This window comes from Salvelinus sp. IW2-2015, unplaced genomic scaffold (genome assembly GCF_002910315.2).
Source record: "Salvelinus sp. IW2-2015 unplaced genomic scaffold, ASM291031v2 Un_scaffold959, whole genome shotgun sequence".
NCBI classification, from domain to species: domain Eukaryota; kingdom Metazoa; phylum Chordata; class Actinopteri; order Salmoniformes; family Salmonidae; genus Salvelinus; species Salvelinus sp. IW2-2015.
Window position 1 is genome coordinate 582,526 of NW_019942663.1, and position 19,195 is coordinate 601,720.

Genomic DNA, 19,195 nt, shown 5'->3' on the forward strand with positions numbered 1-19,195 from the left:
CCCCGGGAAATATTTCATTACCAGCACGTTTCATCACTCACTCAGTGGAGGCCTGTCACTTCAATCTGCGCTCCCCGCCATTACTGGTGAGTGAGGCACAGACTATGTCTGCCAAGATAGCTATCTCTCACAGTCTCAGACACAGTGAGTCCCAAATGGAACTCGATTCGCTATATAGTGCATTACCTTTTGACCAGGGCCCATCTGGTCATTAGTAGTGCACTATGTAGGGAATATGGTGCCATTTGGGACGTRGKCACTGTCRACCTACACCGCCGCTCGCCTCAGCTGCACTGTTCCCGACATGACGTGTGTCACGGTGCGGACGAGTGCGAGCTAACCTTATGACCCATGAGGGCTCCGTGGAGATAGAGTTCGTCTCAGCCAGGAGGAAATCACCAAGGAGGGGGGTGGATGTGACTTGTTACTTCAGTGACACGTCACATTCTCTCTCTCTGCCGTCATCAGGAGATGGCTATATCGCCATGTCCGTCGTTTCTCAAATAGCACCCTATTCCCTACTTTTGATCAAAACCAAGTGCACTATGTAGGAAAGAGGGTTCCATTCGGGACACAATCCTATATCTAATATCTCTACAGCTGATTCTACTGACTCTACTTCCACGGATAACTTCTATAGTTTTTGACTTCAGAAAGGTGTTTCTAAAGTGTGTTTTAACTTTGTTTTACCAGGAGGCAGGTAGTCTAGCGGTTAGAGCGTTAGGCCAGTAACTGAAAGGTCGCTGGTTTCAATACCCCAGCCGACAAGGTAAAAAATCTGTTGATGTGCCCTTGGGCAAGGCACTTAACCTTAATTTACTCCAGGGGCAGCGTGCTACTATGGCTGACCCTGTAAAACAACACATTTCACTGCACCCATCTGGTGTATGTGACAATACAGCTTCTTTTTTTTCTTTAAAAAAAAAATATTATTGCTTTCATCAACACGTACTGTAGGCCATGTGTTTCATTATTTTCACTATGTAGATTGAGTGGATTGAAATTGTTGTGAATGACATGGGTTTCAGAACCATCCCCAATTTCTTTTAAAAACTAGTTTTTATTTAATTTAACATCTAATTAGTAAATATTTATCCTGACTAGCTACTGTACATTGTAGACTTATCACTGTGATGGATGAATTTTAGATTCACTTTCAACATGAAAGATAAAACATCAGTAGCATAGAAAATCCATGCATTTTAGAACATAGGAGTTGACAGCTCAACTGAGTGGAAACTCTGCTAGAAGCTGGGCCTTTTAAAAGGGGCTCTTCCAACATTCCCTTTAGTAAGAGCACTGTAGCTCCTAGCTGTGAATGAGCATTCACTCCCTCCCGCTCCGCTCCAGCAGGCAATGGAATCAGGCAATGGCTTTGAAAATCCCCCCCCCATCATACAAACTGACAAAGGCATGCTTTTCAAAAACCCACAGCCAATCTGTTGATCATTACTTATTTACAAGGGCCGTGGGGCCCCCAGGTCCTGTAGAAAACACATGGTATACGTAACCAGATGTTTTTTCTATCAGCTTGTAGAAATAAAGTATCCCTTAGGCTACTGCAAACAATCGCTTCTTCGAGTTCACAGTGCAGGCAGCCAGACAGCCAGGCAGCCAGACAGCCAGGCAGCCAGACAGACAGACAGACAGGCAGCCAGACAGCCAGGCAACCAGGCAGCCAGGCAGCCAGGCAGCCAGACAGCCAGGCAGCCAGGCAGCCAGACAGCCAGGCAGCCAGGCAGCCAGACAGACACCAGCAGCCCAGACTAGCCAGACAGGCCAGCAGCCAGACAGCCAGACAGCCAGGCAAAAAGCCAAAAGGACAGCCAGGCAGCCAAGGCACCAGACGCCAGCAGCACAGAACAGCCAGGACAGCAGACAGCCAGACAGCCAGGCGCAGACAGCCAGACAGCCAAGACAGCCAGACAGCCTTAGACAGACACAGGCAGCGCAGCAAGGACAGCCACGCAGACGATGCACATCGCAGTAAAAGCACCTTAGTATTTCATGAAAAGATTAAGTTCAGTATACAGTACTAGATCAGATCACGTATACAGTATTAGATAGATCCACCTGTATACAGTATAGATTAGATCCACTGTATACATATATTAGATCATCTTATTACAGTATGTAGACAGTCCTATAGAACAGTCACTAATCAGATCATAGTACATACTAGAAGTCAGATCAGTTATACATGTATAGTATTATCAGTATCCACCTGTACATATTAGATAGATCCACCTGTATACAGTATGATTAGATCCACCTGATACGTATTAGATTAGATCAGTATACAGTACTAAGATCAGATCAGTATACAGTACTAGATCAGATCAGTATACAGTATTAATCAGATTCCCCTGTATACAGTACTAGATCAGATCCACCTGTATACAGTACTAGATCAGATCCACCTGTATACAGTACTAGACAGATCCACCTGTTCAGTATAGACAGATCTGTAATAGTATAGTCAGATCACCTGTATACAGTACTAGATCAGATCACCGTATACAGTACTAGATCAGATCACCTGTATACAGTACTAGATCAGATCAGTATACAGTATTAGATCAGATCCACCTGTATACAGTATAGATCAGATCACCTGTATACAGTACTAGATCAGATCCACTGTATACAGTACTAGATCAGATCACCCTGTATTACAGCTATAGGATCAATCAGGATATAGATACTTATGATCATATAGTATACAGTACTAGATCAGATCAGTATACAGTATAGATCAGATCAGATACAGTACTTAGATGTAGTACTTATCAGATACTATCAGATCAGTATAGTATTAGATCTATCAGTTTACTGTATCTAGATTAGATCACCTGTATACACTACAATTAGATCACCTGTATTAACAGATTAGATCAGATCGTTATACCGTACTAATCAATCCACCTGTATACTGTACTAAATCAGATCCACCTGTTTACAGTACTAGATAGATCATATACAGTATTAGATTCAAGATCGTATAAAGTTACTAGATCATATCAGTATACATGTACTAGATCAGATCCACCTACCTGTACTACATGTCCTGTATACAGTATAGATCAGATCAGTATACAGATTATGATCAGATCAGCTATACTGTAATTAGATTAGTCCACCTGTATACTGTACTACATTAGATCCACCTGTATACAGTACTAGATCAGATCAGTATACTGTATTAGATTAGGTCCACCTGTATACTGTACTAGATCAGATCCACTTGTATACCCAGCAGTATTAGCATGGCTAACAGCGGAGTATGATAGGATAGGATGAACTTTAATGTCCAGAGGGTAAAAATTGTCTTAGACACACATTGCCACTGTATATAAAATAAACACATACACACTGTGGTGCGTTAGCGTTCGTTTAGCTAAGGGCTATAACATGAAAAGGCCTTAGTCTGAATAACATTAAAATATCCCCAGAGCTTCCACCAGCTTCCCAGGAGGCAGGGAAACCTCCGAAAGCTCTACTGTACAGCTCTGACAACACTTTGAAGCAAATCAGAAGAGGCCAAATGCCTCCAAATAAATATTACCAGTCAAACAGATCAAAGAAAACATGCATAAATTATGTGGCAAACAGGGGCACGGTTTAGTTTCTGTGCAAAATATGATTTCCTCATGTAAGCAGGTGAGCAAATGTTTGTTGGTAACTGTAAGATGTAGTACTACTATAACTAGCTTGGAGGTACCTTCAATTAACAACTTGCTTTTACACAAACTATATACAATAGCAATGTACAGTAGAATTCAATCATATTTTATGCAGAGATGTTTGCAGTTGTTCCATACTCTGCCGTGTGACTTCCCTCTGACCTGGTTCTTCTATTACCTTTCCCCTTGAATGATAATGTCACGCCCTGACCTTAGAGATCCTTATTATTCTCTATGTTTGGTTAGGTCAGGGTGTGACTCGGGTGGGAAATTCTATGTCTTCTGTTTCTTTGTTTTTGGCCCGAGTGTGGTTCCCAATCAGAGGCAGCTGTCTATCGTTGTCTCTGATTGGGGATCATACTTAGGCAGCCCTTTTTCCCACCATTAGGTTGTGGGATCTTGTTTTCTGTTTAGTGTCTTAGCCTGACAGAACTGCGGGCTTTCGTTTTCGCTTTTGTTATTTTGTTTGAGTGTTTTTTTTTATAAAAGAATCATGAACACTTTCCACGCTGCGCTTTGGTCTACTCTTCCTACCACCAACGAGAGCCATTACAGATAATGGTTCTTCTATTCCTTCTAATGGCCTCGTGTGTTGAATAGCAGTTCCTATCACCCGTCAAAATCAATAAACACTCAATTAATTCCATGGGACAAGATAAAAGCAAGGTAGCATTTGATTTTCAGTTTGGATGGCGATGAGCTATATCACCCGTGGTCTTATGAACCAAAAATAGAACTCAAAGGGATCGCTACAATAGAGTTGCCTGGGGCGATAGAACCACAGGAGTCTCTCTGATTGGTTGGTGCTGTCATTAGTGTCACTGCTGTTTAAAGGTCCAGTACATGTGGATGGGACTGGGAGGGGTGACAGTTCAGGTCTTAAAGCTAGAGTATTACTCAAAGCGCTTCTCATGGTCGGTCTGTCTCTCTCATGAAATAAATATTAAAGCTTATGTCTTGTCTTTAACAGCTGACAAATTGACAGAGTAGAAATGTTTCAGCTTTAGAGAGTTCTCTGTCTCGCTCTTGTTCTTATTCTGTGTAATATGTATCATCACGGTTGTAACGACTATAACTTGTGACTGAATTCAGGAAGGTGAGCAAGTGTCAAATTTTGCAGACTTGGCTTTAAGAAAAATAAGTGAAGCTTGTGTACATACATACTGTGATGCGTTAGCGTCCGGTTCAGCTACAACATGAAAAGGTCTTAGTCTGATTAAATCAAAATGGTATATCATACACTGCAGTTGGGGGAAACATGGGAAAGTTCTGCATCTTGTAAATTTGATAAACTTGTTCTCCCAGGAGAAAGAAATCACTTGAGTCAGCGTCGTTCAAACCCTCTTAAGCCTTAGCCCCACTCATCTCCTTAAGAATAAACAAACGAGTCAGCATGGTATCGTCCTCCAGGAAGTAGTGTCTCTATTATCCACCTCCATTATCTCAACCAATCAGGGATCCTGCCTTTCTCACTACATAGCTCAGTGCTTTCTCCTTGGCTAAACTAGGCTCATAATATTATTTTTTAAATCATACAGTATTAACTAATCCCAGACCAGTCTGTAATCAATGCATACGAAAGTTTCCATGTTCAAGAAGGCATTTCTGCCAAAAAAATACAAATATCATTTTTTTAACGGCCCTACTGTGAAGTAGAAAAGAGCGTCAAACGCCTACGATCCTGAATCCGGTCACATATAAAGAAACACTAACGGAACAGTACTGACAGATAGTGCTCTCTTGAAGCTGTTGTCTTACCTCATCATTTTTGGTGAACTGTTGGGTGAGTTCCTCGTGTTTCCATTGCCTTGTTTCTTTTTAGGCGAAACAGCTGACTGCTGCTCCTCTTCCACTGCAGTAACAGGCGAGAGTGGGAGGAGCCAAGGAATGGCTAGGTGAGATCACATACAGTAAGTCTTATACATTTACTGTAAGTTAGTACACCCAAGACAACACAGCACAATCGGTTCAAAGTCAGAGAAGCTCCCAAAGCAAAAGAGGCAAGACAGGTTAGAATCAGGAACAGGAGACTAGAGGAACAGGAGACCACAGGGTGAGGAAGGGGTAAGGACGGGACGGATGTAATGCATGATACAGTAGTACGACCTGACAAATCCCCCAAATGCAACTCAATAAAAATGCATGTGAACATCGTCTGCGTTAGTGTAAACATAATGATGCAACATGCTGCAGTGCCATCACCATCATGCTTCTCATTTAATATACCATTGACTTACTGTAAATCTGACTTACTGTAAATCTGACTTACTGTAAATCTGATTTACTGTAAATCTGATTTACTGTAAATCTGACTTACTGTAAATCTGACTTATTGAATCTCTTACAGTATCCTACATACTGTGCGTATAATATTATATGACAACAACACTGTATCTATTTTATTAGGCAAGTCATTTAAGAACAAATTCATATTTACAATGACGGCCTAGGAACAGTGGGGTTAACTGCCTCGTTCAGGGGCAGAACAACAGATTTTTTTTTACCATGTCAACTCGGGAATTCGATCTAGCAACCTTTCRGTTACTGGCCCAACGCTCTAACCACTAGGCTACCTGCCGCCCCAGTATTGTAACATCACACTAAAAACCAAGCCCACATTTTAATGGCATTTACAAATTATACTTATATCTCTTTTCCGTTTCTAGCTTAATACTGTATATATCTGTTCAAATTTTGTATATAAATTGTAATCATCCTCAATGGCCATTTCTGAATCATTCTAGTTTAAAAATGCACAATGAAATCAACCCTTTGGAATAAGTATCATTGGGAGTGTGTGACCGACTGTGACACATGCATTAACCCCAGTATGTATGCTAATTCAATAAACATATGTCCATGTCCTATTAAATCATTACAATAGAAACTTAAAGGAACTGCCCAGGGAAAATCACTTGTAAAAGTTCATTCTCTGTTAACTTATATGCAAATAATGTTGTTGACTCTTTACGTGTATTTGTGGCCAAAGCATGAATAGGAGGGGAAAAAACACTTCAATAACCCCATATAGGATAAAGTAAAGTAATAATCCTTCTAACCCCCCCCCCCCCCCCCCCCCCTTAAAAGAGTTAGATCACTACTTGTAAAGTGGTTGTTCCACTGGATATCATAAGGTGAATGCACCAATTTGTAAGTCGCTCTGGATAAGAGCGTCTGCTAAATGACCTAAATGTAAATGTAAAATGTCAAACTTGTATCTCAAACAGATCGTTTTAAAAAAGGCATGCTATTTCCTCATAGAACATGATGTCATCTCTCTGAGGTGGATGAGCTGGCCAATCAACTGTCTAGAGGAAGATGAGCTCGATAATCAGCACTCTACTCACATAAATATTTTTTATGACAGCTATAGACCAACACCATTCTGTTGTTGGGGTACGCCCACACCATTCAAACACAGAAAAGCTTCTTTTAACATACCAGATTAACCATTTTTGGAAGGAAAACTGTTTTATAGGTCATATTTCATAGAAATCTGAGAACACTGGGCAGTTACTTTAAGATGCTTCTACTGCTGGCTATGCAAATCTCTCAGAACGTTCATCTGATTAAGATAATAAAGCATAAATATCACAGAGACGACATCATAAATATGGGCCCTTTGTTCCAAAGTCTGAATGCATCGGAGATGGCTGGTCTTTAGTTTCCTCTCTCTTCTCGGGGCCTAATGACACTGACTGCCGATGCCCTTGGCTCGTGTAATTAGCTTGGTCTGAGTGCCACTGTGATTTATTCACAGCTCAGCTGCCCCTTGGACATTGTCTTTACCACTACATGAAACTACACCGACCCAGGGCTCTTCTCTTCGCAAAAAAAAGAAGAAAAAAAAAGAACGACAAGTTTCGCCCGCCAGTGAAAATGAATCAGGCAAATTCTTTATGCTAGCTGATATCACATTTCTACACGTGAAGAGAAAGCCGCTCCTCAGTGCCAGTTGAGTGAAAATGAAAATGAAATAAAAACAGCAAGTTGACATCTAAAATCAACAAGATGACTGCTATGGTGTGTGGTCATCCACACCCCCTCCCAAAATGACTGCTATGGTGTGTGGTCATCCACACCCCCTCCCAAAATGACTGCTATGGGTGTGTGGTCATCCACACCCCTCCCAAAATGACTGCTATGGTGTGTGGTCATCCACACCCCTCCAAAATGACTTCATGGTGTGTGTCATCCACACCCCTCCCAAAATGACTGCTATGGTGTGTGGTCATCCACACACCCTCCCAAAATGACTGCTATGGTGTGTGGTCATCCAACCCCTCCAAAATGGATGCTATGTGTGTGTATCCAACCCGCCGTCTCCAAAATGGCTGCTATGGTGTGTGGTCATCCACACCCCCTCCCAAAATGGCTGCTGTGCCATTTTTTCCCCCTTGCATTACTTGACATAGATCCAGAAAAACTAGATGTGTAAATCTAGTAAGTCCAGAACTGGCATAGATCTTTAATACATGACTAACCATATTAGCACCCGTGTTGAGTTCTAACGAGCTAGATATACAAAACCAGGACTCTGTCCCAAATAGCACCCTATTCCCTATAGACCAGGTCCCATAGTAGTGCACTAGGAAACAGGGTGTCATTTGGGATACAAACAGACCAAATCAGTAGAAAGAGATAAGTGGTTTTAAATTATGTTTCAGACTGTCAACACGACACAATGTGTTTCAACCCGACCTTCCTGTAAAAAAAGGAAACTAGAATGTAACTCATACATTAAAATGAATAACGTGAAATATCCTGGTCCAGGTGTCCCGAGTGGCGCAGTGGTCTAAGGCACTGCATTGCAGTGCTAGCTGTGCCACTAGAGATTCTTGGTTCGAGTCCAGGCTCTGTCTCAGCCGGCCGCGACCGGGAGACCCATGGTGGCGATGCACAATTGGCCCAGCGTCGTCCGGGTTTCGCGCACTAGCGACTCCTGTGGTGGGCCGGGCGCAGTGCACGCGACACAGTGGCTGGCTTCTTGGTTAAGTGGGCATTGTGTCAAGAAGCAGTGCGGCTTGGTTGGGTTGTGCTTCGGAGGACGCACGGCTTTTGACTTTCGCCTCTCCTGAGTACGTACAGGTGTTGCAGCGATGAGACAAGACTGTAACTACCAATTGGATACCATGAAATTGGGGAGAAAAAGGGGTAGTAACCAAAAACAAAAAAAATACTAAAAAATATCCTGGGCTAACCTCCAATCGCTGGCCTGTTTATCTATGACAGTAGTGAAGCAACGGTGGAGTGGGGTGGAGTGGCTGGAGATTCCTCAGTCAGTGTGTTCAATATTTAGTAGTTCCCAGCTGACAGCTGCACACACTGGGTCATTAGCAAGGAATGTTACACATGCAACCACTCCACCCCAGCAGTACAGCCTCTGCCTCAGTCACAAACACATGCGTTGTGTCGAGCAGGGCGTCGTAAAGCCTAGCCACACAAGACCTCAAGGGGGCTTACAACCCCAGTGCTCCACTCCAGCCTAGCAGCAGCCTCAGTCACCGAAGTGTTGTGATGTTAGCTAGTATCATTGAGCCGCACAGTGGTTCAACCCGATGGGGGCTTGCATCCACTCCACTTAGCTACAGTCTAAAACACAACACGTTGTGTGATGTTATCTAGTGGTGAGCAGGGGCCAAACTAGCCATGGCGCCACACGTAGGGTTCTCACATGTACAGTGTCTCATATTGAGCAGGGTGGTATTACTGGAGTGACTGGGCTGGTATCTGTATTTAACTAGCAGCCTGCTGGCATCCTCTGCTGCCTACCCCCCTGGACCAGCTCTCGGGAGCCTCGGAGGCTATACATTAACACTGAGGGCCTGGAAGACTGCAGGCTTCCTTTACGGTTGTTGACTAGAGGAATTGACCCAGACATGGGCAATACTACTCCACTGTTGCTGCTTTACGGTGGGCTGCATTGGTCATGGAGTTGTGGTTCAATWATTGTTTATCTTCATTTAATTAGCCAAGTCCGTTAAGAACAAATTCTTATTTAGAATGATGGCCAGCCCCGGGCCAAACCCTAACCCGGATGACGCTGGGCCAATTGTGCGCCGTCCTATGGGACTCCCAATCATGGCCGGTTGTGATACAGCCTGGAATCGAACCAGGGTCTGTAGTGACGCCTCTAGCACTGAGATGCAGTGCCTTAGACCGCTGCGGCACTCGGGAGCCCTGAATAGACTGTTTCTGATAGGTTGACCTTTTGATAAAGGGGTCGTCTTGAACTGTCGGATAGAGAAGAATGAAAATCAGCACTAGAGAAGAACCATAGATTATTTACATGTCTACACTGTCTGTAAATTAGGTGCTGTGGGGTTGAATTCAACTGACTTCATAATGGACCGAATATCAGTGGGAATTTTATTTTACAGACGTGTCATTCACCATTATTTTAAGTTGGGGATCATTCTTTATGGCATAAAAAATATGAATAGTTCAATAATTAAGAAACTCATTGTTATTAAACACCACTTAACGACTAGAAGTAGACTCTTAAAATGAAAATGTTAGATAGGACATTTACTTTGATATTCATAATAAACATGAATTAATCAACAGGCTCTCAGGTGCTATTTTGATTGTTCTACTATTCTACTATGAGAATAATCACATGACAACAGACATTTACAACCGACATCTGAAAGGGATGAACTTAACATATTTTATCACAACAAACCTAATAAATTCAAACTGTTTGAATCCCTAATCAAAGCTGCAAAATAAATGTGTTTATTTAGTTTTGACTTATCTAGTTTCCTAGTGTTAAAAAGAGACATTTTATTTTATTTATTATGACTAAAAATCTAACAATACCCTCAGGAAGGAAAAAAAATAATCTTTCCACTTCTCACAAAGCTAGCTGGGATCAGAAGCCAATTTGTATAGAGATGATTATTTAAACGGTCAGCTGTCTAATACATTACCGTTCTGGCCCTAAATCTCCTGCACTCATCTGTCCCACGTCAAACACGCACAGCTTTACAGCAGGGACAACACATTGTGGCAGATGTCCTGACTTTCTAAGACCCTCTACTCTAGATGGTCTATAGTAACGTTGTCTCGTCAACCACTACTTGGAATGAATTGTGAAAATCGTAGAGAACTGTACTATCCATACCCCTCCTAAATAACGCTCAATAATTATGTTTTGTCATTGTCAATCTAAAAAAATAATTCCTAAACAAGTTAATTGTGTGATCCAATAGCTTATTCATGTGATTGGTTTTGATACCTGTTTGATTGGTTTTGATACCTGTTTGATTGGTTTTGATACCTGTTTGATTGGTTTTGGTAGCCGTCTGATTGGTTTTGGTAGCCGTTTGATTGGTTTTGGTATCCGTTTGATTGGTNTGATTGGTTTTGGTAGCCGTTTGATTGGTTTTGGTATCCGTTTGATTGGTTTTGGTACCTGTTTGATTGGTTTTGATAGCCGTCTGATTGGTTTTGGTACCTGTTTGATTGGTTTTGGTAGCCGTTTGATTGGTTTTGGTATCCGTTTGATTGGTTTTGGTAGCCGTTTGATTGGTTTTGGTAGCCGTTTGATTGGTTTTGGTATCCGTCTGATTGGTTTTGGTATCCGTCTGATTGGTTTTGGTATCCGTCTGATTGGTTTTGATATCCGTCTGATTGGTTTTGGTATCCGTTTGATTGGTTTTGGTATCCGTCTGATTGGTTTTGGTATCCGTCTGATTGGTTTTGGTAGCCGTTTGATTGGTTGTGATAGCCGTTTGATTGGTTTTGGTATCCGTCTGATTGGTTTTGGTATCCGTCTGATTGGTTTTGGTATCCGTTTGATTGGTTTTGGTAGCCGTTTGATTCCAGGTTCTCTTGAGATTCACCAGACATAACTGTTATCGGAGACCTACAATGCTTTACTCTACAGTGCAGTGATCTTAGTGCTAATATCCAGAGATACACTGCCTTAGAGCAGTAGCACCATCTACTGCTCAAATTAAAACTAATATTTACTGAAACATAAAGTATTGGGATAAAACTGAAAAACACACATTGTTCTGTGTTTCTAAAAATGTAATGTTATCATGAAAGATGTACGTAGTTAATTTGCCTCGCGTACCATGACAGCCTACTGTACAGTATTTTCTGTCACAGGGCAACAGACAGACACCAACCTCCCTCCTAAAGACACAAAGACCAGTCCAGTAATAGACAGTGTCTTTTTCAACGTCAGTGATTGAGGATGTCGGATTATTGAGCAGTGAAACACAGCAACTGGCGAGCTGGGTTGAGGTCAATTATATTTAAATTCTGTCAATTCAGGAAGTAAACAGAAACTCTCATAGAAATGAAGGAMAACTGGAATTGGAAATTCAGTTTACTTCCTGAAATAATTATTTAACTGAAATGACCCCAAACCTGCTGACGAGCAAACAGGAAAATATGGAGAGTTAGATAGACACAGTCAGAAAGATGGAGGCAGGGAATGGACAGGGGACTGAGAGGAGGGTTAACAACATATAAGAAACAAATTTAATAACAAAAAACATACATGGAAATCAAAACTTACTTGATTTGATATATCCGTTATAGTTATTTTTTGCTGAGAAAGATGCAAAGACAATGACAAGTTACAGGGTTGTTGCAATGAGAGCAAATTATATAGACTGATAATACAGGTTATAACGGAAGGTTATAATGTCAGTTTGTCAAGCTGCTGTTGGGTTCAATCTCTTTAAGGCACTTCTGAACTGAGGTGTGCCTCGAAGACAAAATGGAACCAAGCAATGGAAAATAACAATTGGTTAGTAAAAAATAAGGATGTTTCAATGACGTGCGGTGATGCCGTCAGCTCAGCCAGATCTCATCAGATTGACTTCAGTATTCAAAATGTTTCCAGATCCCCAAGACGTTAGGAGATGCCCCCCCACCCCCACACCCCCTCCTTGGACAAAGGTTTAATACTTAAGTCAGACTGTGATACTTCCTTGATCAGGGAGCTGAAATTATGAATGGTTAACTTAAAATGATAAACCGTATTGTTACTGACACATACAGTACTTCATACATCGTGACTGAGACCTATAGAACAGTACATTTATAAAGGAAAGGTTTTCCCTACTCCCCATGAAAAAGAGTATCCCAGATTCCACGTTTTACTTTCTGTAAGTCAGCTTTTGGACCCCTGTAGAGTCCAACATATTCAACAATACCTTACCCATTGGACCCCTGTAGAGTCCAACATATTCAACAATACCTTACCTATTGGACCCCTGTAGAGTCCAACATATTCAACAATACCTTACCCATTGGACCCCTGTAGAGTACCACATAAAGGTCAGGTTTTTTAGCTAATGGCAGGACAGTGAGAGGACATGTTCAACCAGGGAGCATGCTGGTCCTGGCATCTGTCGCCTGCGATTGGCCGGCACAGAACTAACAGGCTAGCATCTGTCCCACAACAAGAGAATGAACAGAGGGACACCTAGTCAGTTCTGAAATTCAGTGAACCGAAAAGTGTCTTCCACATTTAACCCCTCTGAATCAGAGTGGTGTGGGGGGGACTGCCTTAATCGACGTCCACAGCACCCAAGGAGCAGTTGTTGACGGTAAACTGCATTGCTCAAGGGAGGAATGGCAGATTTTTTTCACCTGGCCGCCTCGGGGAGTCTAACCAGCAACCTTTTGGTTACTGGCCCAACGCGCTTAACCGCTAGGCTACCTGCCACCCGAAGAAGAGCGAGAGAGAGATGGGGGGGAGGGATAGAGCGAGAGAGAGAGAGAGAGAGAGAAATGGAGAGAGAGATGGAATGAGAGTGAGCGAGAGAGGGGGAGGGGAGGAGGGGAGGAGGGAGGGGTTCTGGGCGGCCTAGGGGTTAGGAACTGTCACCCTGAGTTTCATGACAACTGGTAACACTCCCAAAATGAAAATGCAAACATAATTTTCATGTCAACCCGCATGAGGCCCCGCTCTCAGCGTTCCGCACACCGTGTAGACAGCGACTCTAGAGCATTCTCTGCTAACTTAGCCATGCAGCCAGACTATGGCAAGTCAGCTAGTCACATCCACAACAGCCCTGTCTGGAAGACATGCTGCGYCTCGGGGGGAGAGGACAGCCCCAGAGACTAGACTATGTGCTGCAGATCTGCTTTTGATTTTAAATTAAATAAAGTTTGCTTATTTAACAAATGTGGACTGACTTTATATTTCAAAGTAACATGTAAGAACACATTGCATATTCTGCTCTTCCCATGCTACACAACATACACTAGTGTGGGTCGATGACGTCATGCTCTGACACACTCAGAGAGATATAAAATGCTTTAGTTATCGGAGACTAGAGCCCCCCTCGGCTCCATGTCTGTATTTCTGTCTGTAGGGACTTGTTTCTTGGCAAATTGTGTTGTCTTACAGCCCCTTGAATCTGAAAGCATCTACTGTAATTGAGCGAGCGTGATCCAGGTCACTAGTAAACAAATGTAAACGTCCTACGGTTGGTAACATATAGGCTACAGTAGTATGAAACCCTACTACAATAATATTAGATTATAAACATTACAAATAATAAAGCCGAGCAGAATTGGTATTTTGTCCACTAACAAAACACTGTAACATTAGCAGAAATATAGAATTTGGTCAATAAACAGTATTTCTTCTAACCTTAAACCAACTAAATAACCAACTATAAAACGGTAAATAATGTGTCACTTACTAAAGGATAACCAAAACAGCTTTAAAACACATTCCAGACTAACATAGCATGCTCTAGAAGACAACTAGTAGCAGGACAAAGACACGACAAGATAACCAACGTCATCATTAACACTTCATCTCCAACATCAATCGACAACATCAACAATCACGGCAGTCGCTAAACAAAACTCACATATGTAGACTATTAATGCATTCTAAACGACACAGAAAACACACAAACCAAAAKACTTTGTGCTGCATGGTCATGCACACACAAACACACACACACAGACACAGACACACACACATGGATGACACACGCTGTGTGTGTCACGTTGACAACTTACAGGCACGTAAAGTGGTCGAGCGATCATTAAGAGAGACAGGAGAGAGAGGGAAGCCACGCTGTTGAAGGGTGTCCTTCGCGTTACTATGGTGATGCACATTGGCTGACATGCGAGAGCAGTCACGCTCTGAACGGCCGCAATCAAAACAACATGCCAGCGTCATTCTCTGGTAGACGGACATCTTGGCTACGGTCATTGGGGCGGTTGGAGAGATGGAAGGATGAGAGGAAGGGGAGGAAAGGCAGTGGGTTAATGGCAAGGCAAGGTTATCCTGTAACCTAGTGAGGGGGGGGTTGGGAGAGACTTGGGAGGGGATCACCTAGGGGGACATGGAAGGGGCGCTAACACAAAGGAACAGGTGCCGAGTCAGACCCTAACTACCACGTCACTGACGAGTGCAACTTCTATTCTACAATCTGAGACTGACCAATGTAGCTGAATCCCAACGTGCGCTTTAGTTTGAAAATATTCACTGATGCTAAACTTGTGTGTTCGTATGCACACAAAAGGAGGACCTTCAGTCAGTAGAGCTGTCGTCTGAGACTAGAGGACGTCAATATCAAAGGGTCAAAGGTGACTGTATGTGTGTGTGTGGGGGGGGGGGGGGGGGTAAAAGGGGGAGGAGTTAAGGATGATATATGTCCTCAGCAGGTTAAATAGACCGTCAGGAACACTGCTTGACTGTACCCTGTATCTGATACGATAGGTAAATGACTGGGTTACTGTACCCATCTGATAGTGACTGGGTTACTGTACCCATCTGATAGTGACTGGGTTAATGCACCCATCTGATAGGTGAGTGACTGGGTTAATGTACCCATCTGATAGGTGAGTGACTGGGTTACTATACCCATCTGATAGGGAAGTGACTGGGTTAATGTACCCAWCTGATAGGGGAGTGACTGGGTTAATGTACCCATCTGATGGGTGAGTGACTGGGTTACTGTACCCATCTGATAGGTGAGTGACTGGGTTAATGTACCCATCTGATATAGGGGAGTGACTGGTTAATGTACCCATCTAATAGGTGAGTGACTGGGTTAATGTACCCATCTGATGGGTGAGTGACTGGGTTAATGTACCCATCTAATAGGTGAGTGACTGGGTTACTGTACCCATCTAATCGGTGAGTGACTGGGTTAATGTACCATCTGATGGGTGAGTGACTGGGTTAATGTACCCATCTAATAGGTGAGTGACTGGGTTAATGTACCCATCTAATAGGTGAGTGACTGGGTTACTGTACCCATCTGATAGGGGAGTGACTGGGTTACTGTACCGTCTGATAGGTGAGTGACTGGGTTACTGTACCCATCTAATAGGTGAGTGACTGGGTTAATGTACCCTCTAATAGGTGAGTGACTGGATTACTGTACCCATCTAATAGGTGAGTGACTGGGTTACTGTACCCATCTGATGGGTGAGTGACTGGGTTACTGTACCTCTGATAGGTGAGTGACTGGGTTAATGTACCCATCTGATAGGTGAGTGACTGGGTTACTGTACCCGTCTGATAGGTGAGTGACTGGGTTAATGTACCCATCTAATAGGTGAGTGACTGGGTTACTGTACCCGTCTGATAGGTGAGTGACTGGGTTACTGTACCCATCTGATGGGTGAGTGACTGGGTTACTGTACCATCTAAATGGTGAGTGACTGGGTTAATGTACCCATCTAATAGGTGAGTGACTGGGTTAATGTACCATCTGATGGGTGAATGACTGGGTTATGTAACATTCTGATAGGAGTGACTGGTTAATGTACCCATCTGATGGTGATGACTGGGTTACTGTACCCATCTAATAGGTGAGTGACTGGGTTAATGTACCCATCTAATAGTGAGTGACTGGTTACTGTACCCATTCTAATAGGTGAGTGACTGGGTTACTGTACCCATCTGTGGTGAGTGACTGGGTTACTGTACCGTCTGATAGGTGAGTGACTGGGTTAATGTACCCATCTGATAGGTGAGTGACTGGGTTACTGTACCCGTCTGATAGTGAGTGACTGGGTTAATGTACCATCTAATAGGTGAGTGACTGGGTTACTGTACCCGTCTGATAGGTGAGTGACTGGGTTACTGTACCCATCTGATGGGTGAGTGACTGGGTTACTGTACCCATCTAATAGTGAGTGACTGGGTTAATGTACCACATCTAATAGGTGAGTGACTGGGTTAATGTACCCATCTGATGGGTGAATGACTGGGTTACTGTAACCATCTGATAGGGAGTGACTGGGTTAATGTACCCATCTAATAGGTGAGTGACTGGGTTAATGTCCCATCTGATGGGTGAGTGACTGGGTTACTGTACCCGTCTGATAGGTGAGTGACTGGGTTACTGTACCCATCTGATGGGTGAGTGACTGGGTTACTGTACCATCTAATAGGTGAGTGACTGGGTTAATGTACCCATCTAATAGGTGAGTGACTGGGTTAATGTACCCATCTGATGGGTGAGTGACTGGGTTACTGTAACCATCTGATGGGTGAGTGACTGGTTACTGTACCCATCTGATGGGTGAGTGACTGGGTTACTGTACCATCTAATAGGTGAGTGACTGGGTACTGTACCCATCTGATGGATGAGTGACTGGGTTACTGTAACCATCTGATGGGTGAGTGACTGGGTTAATGTACCCATCTAATAGGTGAGTGACTGGGTTAATGTACCCATCTAATAGGTGAGTGATGGGTTAATGTACCCATCTAATAGGTGAGTGACTGGTTACTGTACCCATCTAATAGGTGAGTGACTGGGTTAATGTACCATCTGATGGTGAGTGATGGGTTACTGTACCCATCTGATGGGTGAGTGACTGGGTTAATGTACCATCTAATAGGTGAGTGACTGGGTTACTGTACCCATCTAATAGGTGAGTGACTGGGTTAATGTACCATCTGATGGGTGAGTGACTGGTTACTGTACCCTCTATTAGGTGAGTGACTGGGTTACTGTACCCATCTGATAGGGGAGTGACTGGGTAATGTACCCATCTAATAGGTGAGTGACTGGGTTACTGTAACCATCTAATAGGTGAGTGACTGGGTTAATGTACCTATCTGATGGGTGAGTGACTGGGTTACTGTACCCATCTAATAGGTGAGTGACTGGGTTACTGTACCCATCTGATAGGGAGTGACTGGGTTAATGTACCCATCTGATGGATGAGTGACTGGTTACTGTACCATCTGATAGGTGAGTGACTGGGTTAATGTACCCATCTAATAGGTGAGTGACTGGGTTAATGTACCCATCTGATAGGTGAGTGACTGGGTTAATGTACCCATCTAATAGGTGAGTGACTGGTTAATGTACCCATCTAATAGGTGAGTGACTGGGTTACTCTGCATCATACCTCTGGTACTGATCCACCGTATCCCAGTTACACCACAGTTAAATCACACATTATATAATATCACAGTTACACCACAGTTAAATCACATTATATATATCAGAGTTACACCACAGTTATATCACATGGTATAATATGCAGCCTGCTGACCAGACTGCTCGTGCGCGTACGTCCATCTGCGCCATCGAGCATATGTTAATTTTGTCCACCCACACCAGACGCGATCAGGACACGCAGGTTGAAATATCAAAACGAACTCGGAACAACTGTATTAATATTGGGACAGGTTGAAAAGCATTAAACATTTATGGCAATTTAGCTTGCTAGCTTGCTGTTGCTAGCTTATTGTCCTGGGATATAAACATTGGGTTTGTTTTTTAGCTGAAACGCACAAGGTCCTCTACTCCGACAATTAATCCACAGATAAAAGGATAAATTTAGTTAGTTTCTAGTAATCTCTCCTCCTTCAGGCTTCTTCTTCTCTGTGGACTTTATATGGCGGTTGGCAACCAACTTTAAGGTGCATTACCACCACAACTGGACTGGAGTGTGGACCTCAGTTCATCTGTCAATCACCCACGTGGGTATATGCTCCTAAAAACCAATGAGGAGATGGGAGAGGAGGCTTGCAGCTCGTCAGGCGTCACAAATAGAACCAAGTTCTATTTTAGCGCCTGGCTACACAGACGCTCGTTGACGCGCACGAGCAGTGTGGGTGCAATGATTGAATAACATGTATGTGTACATTTATTTTTGCAACGCTCATGCACGTGACGCGGGCAGTGTGGTCAGCATGTAAATGTTTAAATAAAACATTTAGCTGGTTATGTGATGAACATGCTCTGTAAGCATTTAGTAACCCAAGCAAAGCTGCACTGTGAAATGTCAATGTTACACTATGATGCTAGGTATATCTTTCTCATGTTGGCATCCGTCCACAGAGAAGTTCACATGATGTAGCCGCAGGATGAGATGTTGAGCCTCATACAGTACACATGTAAGAGCGTGGGACTGGACCCGGTCTCCTGGCTGCAATGGGACGGGTTTACTCAAAGTGCTGTATGTAAAGTAGTCCTCACTTTTTGGGATTCATAAAGTAAAAGTGTGCCCATCTATCACAATCACTTGACCAAAGTCCAAATATCACTCAC

At 43.1% G+C, this 19,195-nt stretch overlaps 1 pseudogene; it reads right to left on the reverse strand.

The window, feature by feature from the left end:
* The window catches only part of LOC112069277 (calcium-activated potassium channel subunit alpha-1a-like), an 85,927-nt pseudogene that overhangs the window by 24,615 nt on the left and 42,117 nt on the right, over positions 1-19,195 (reverse strand).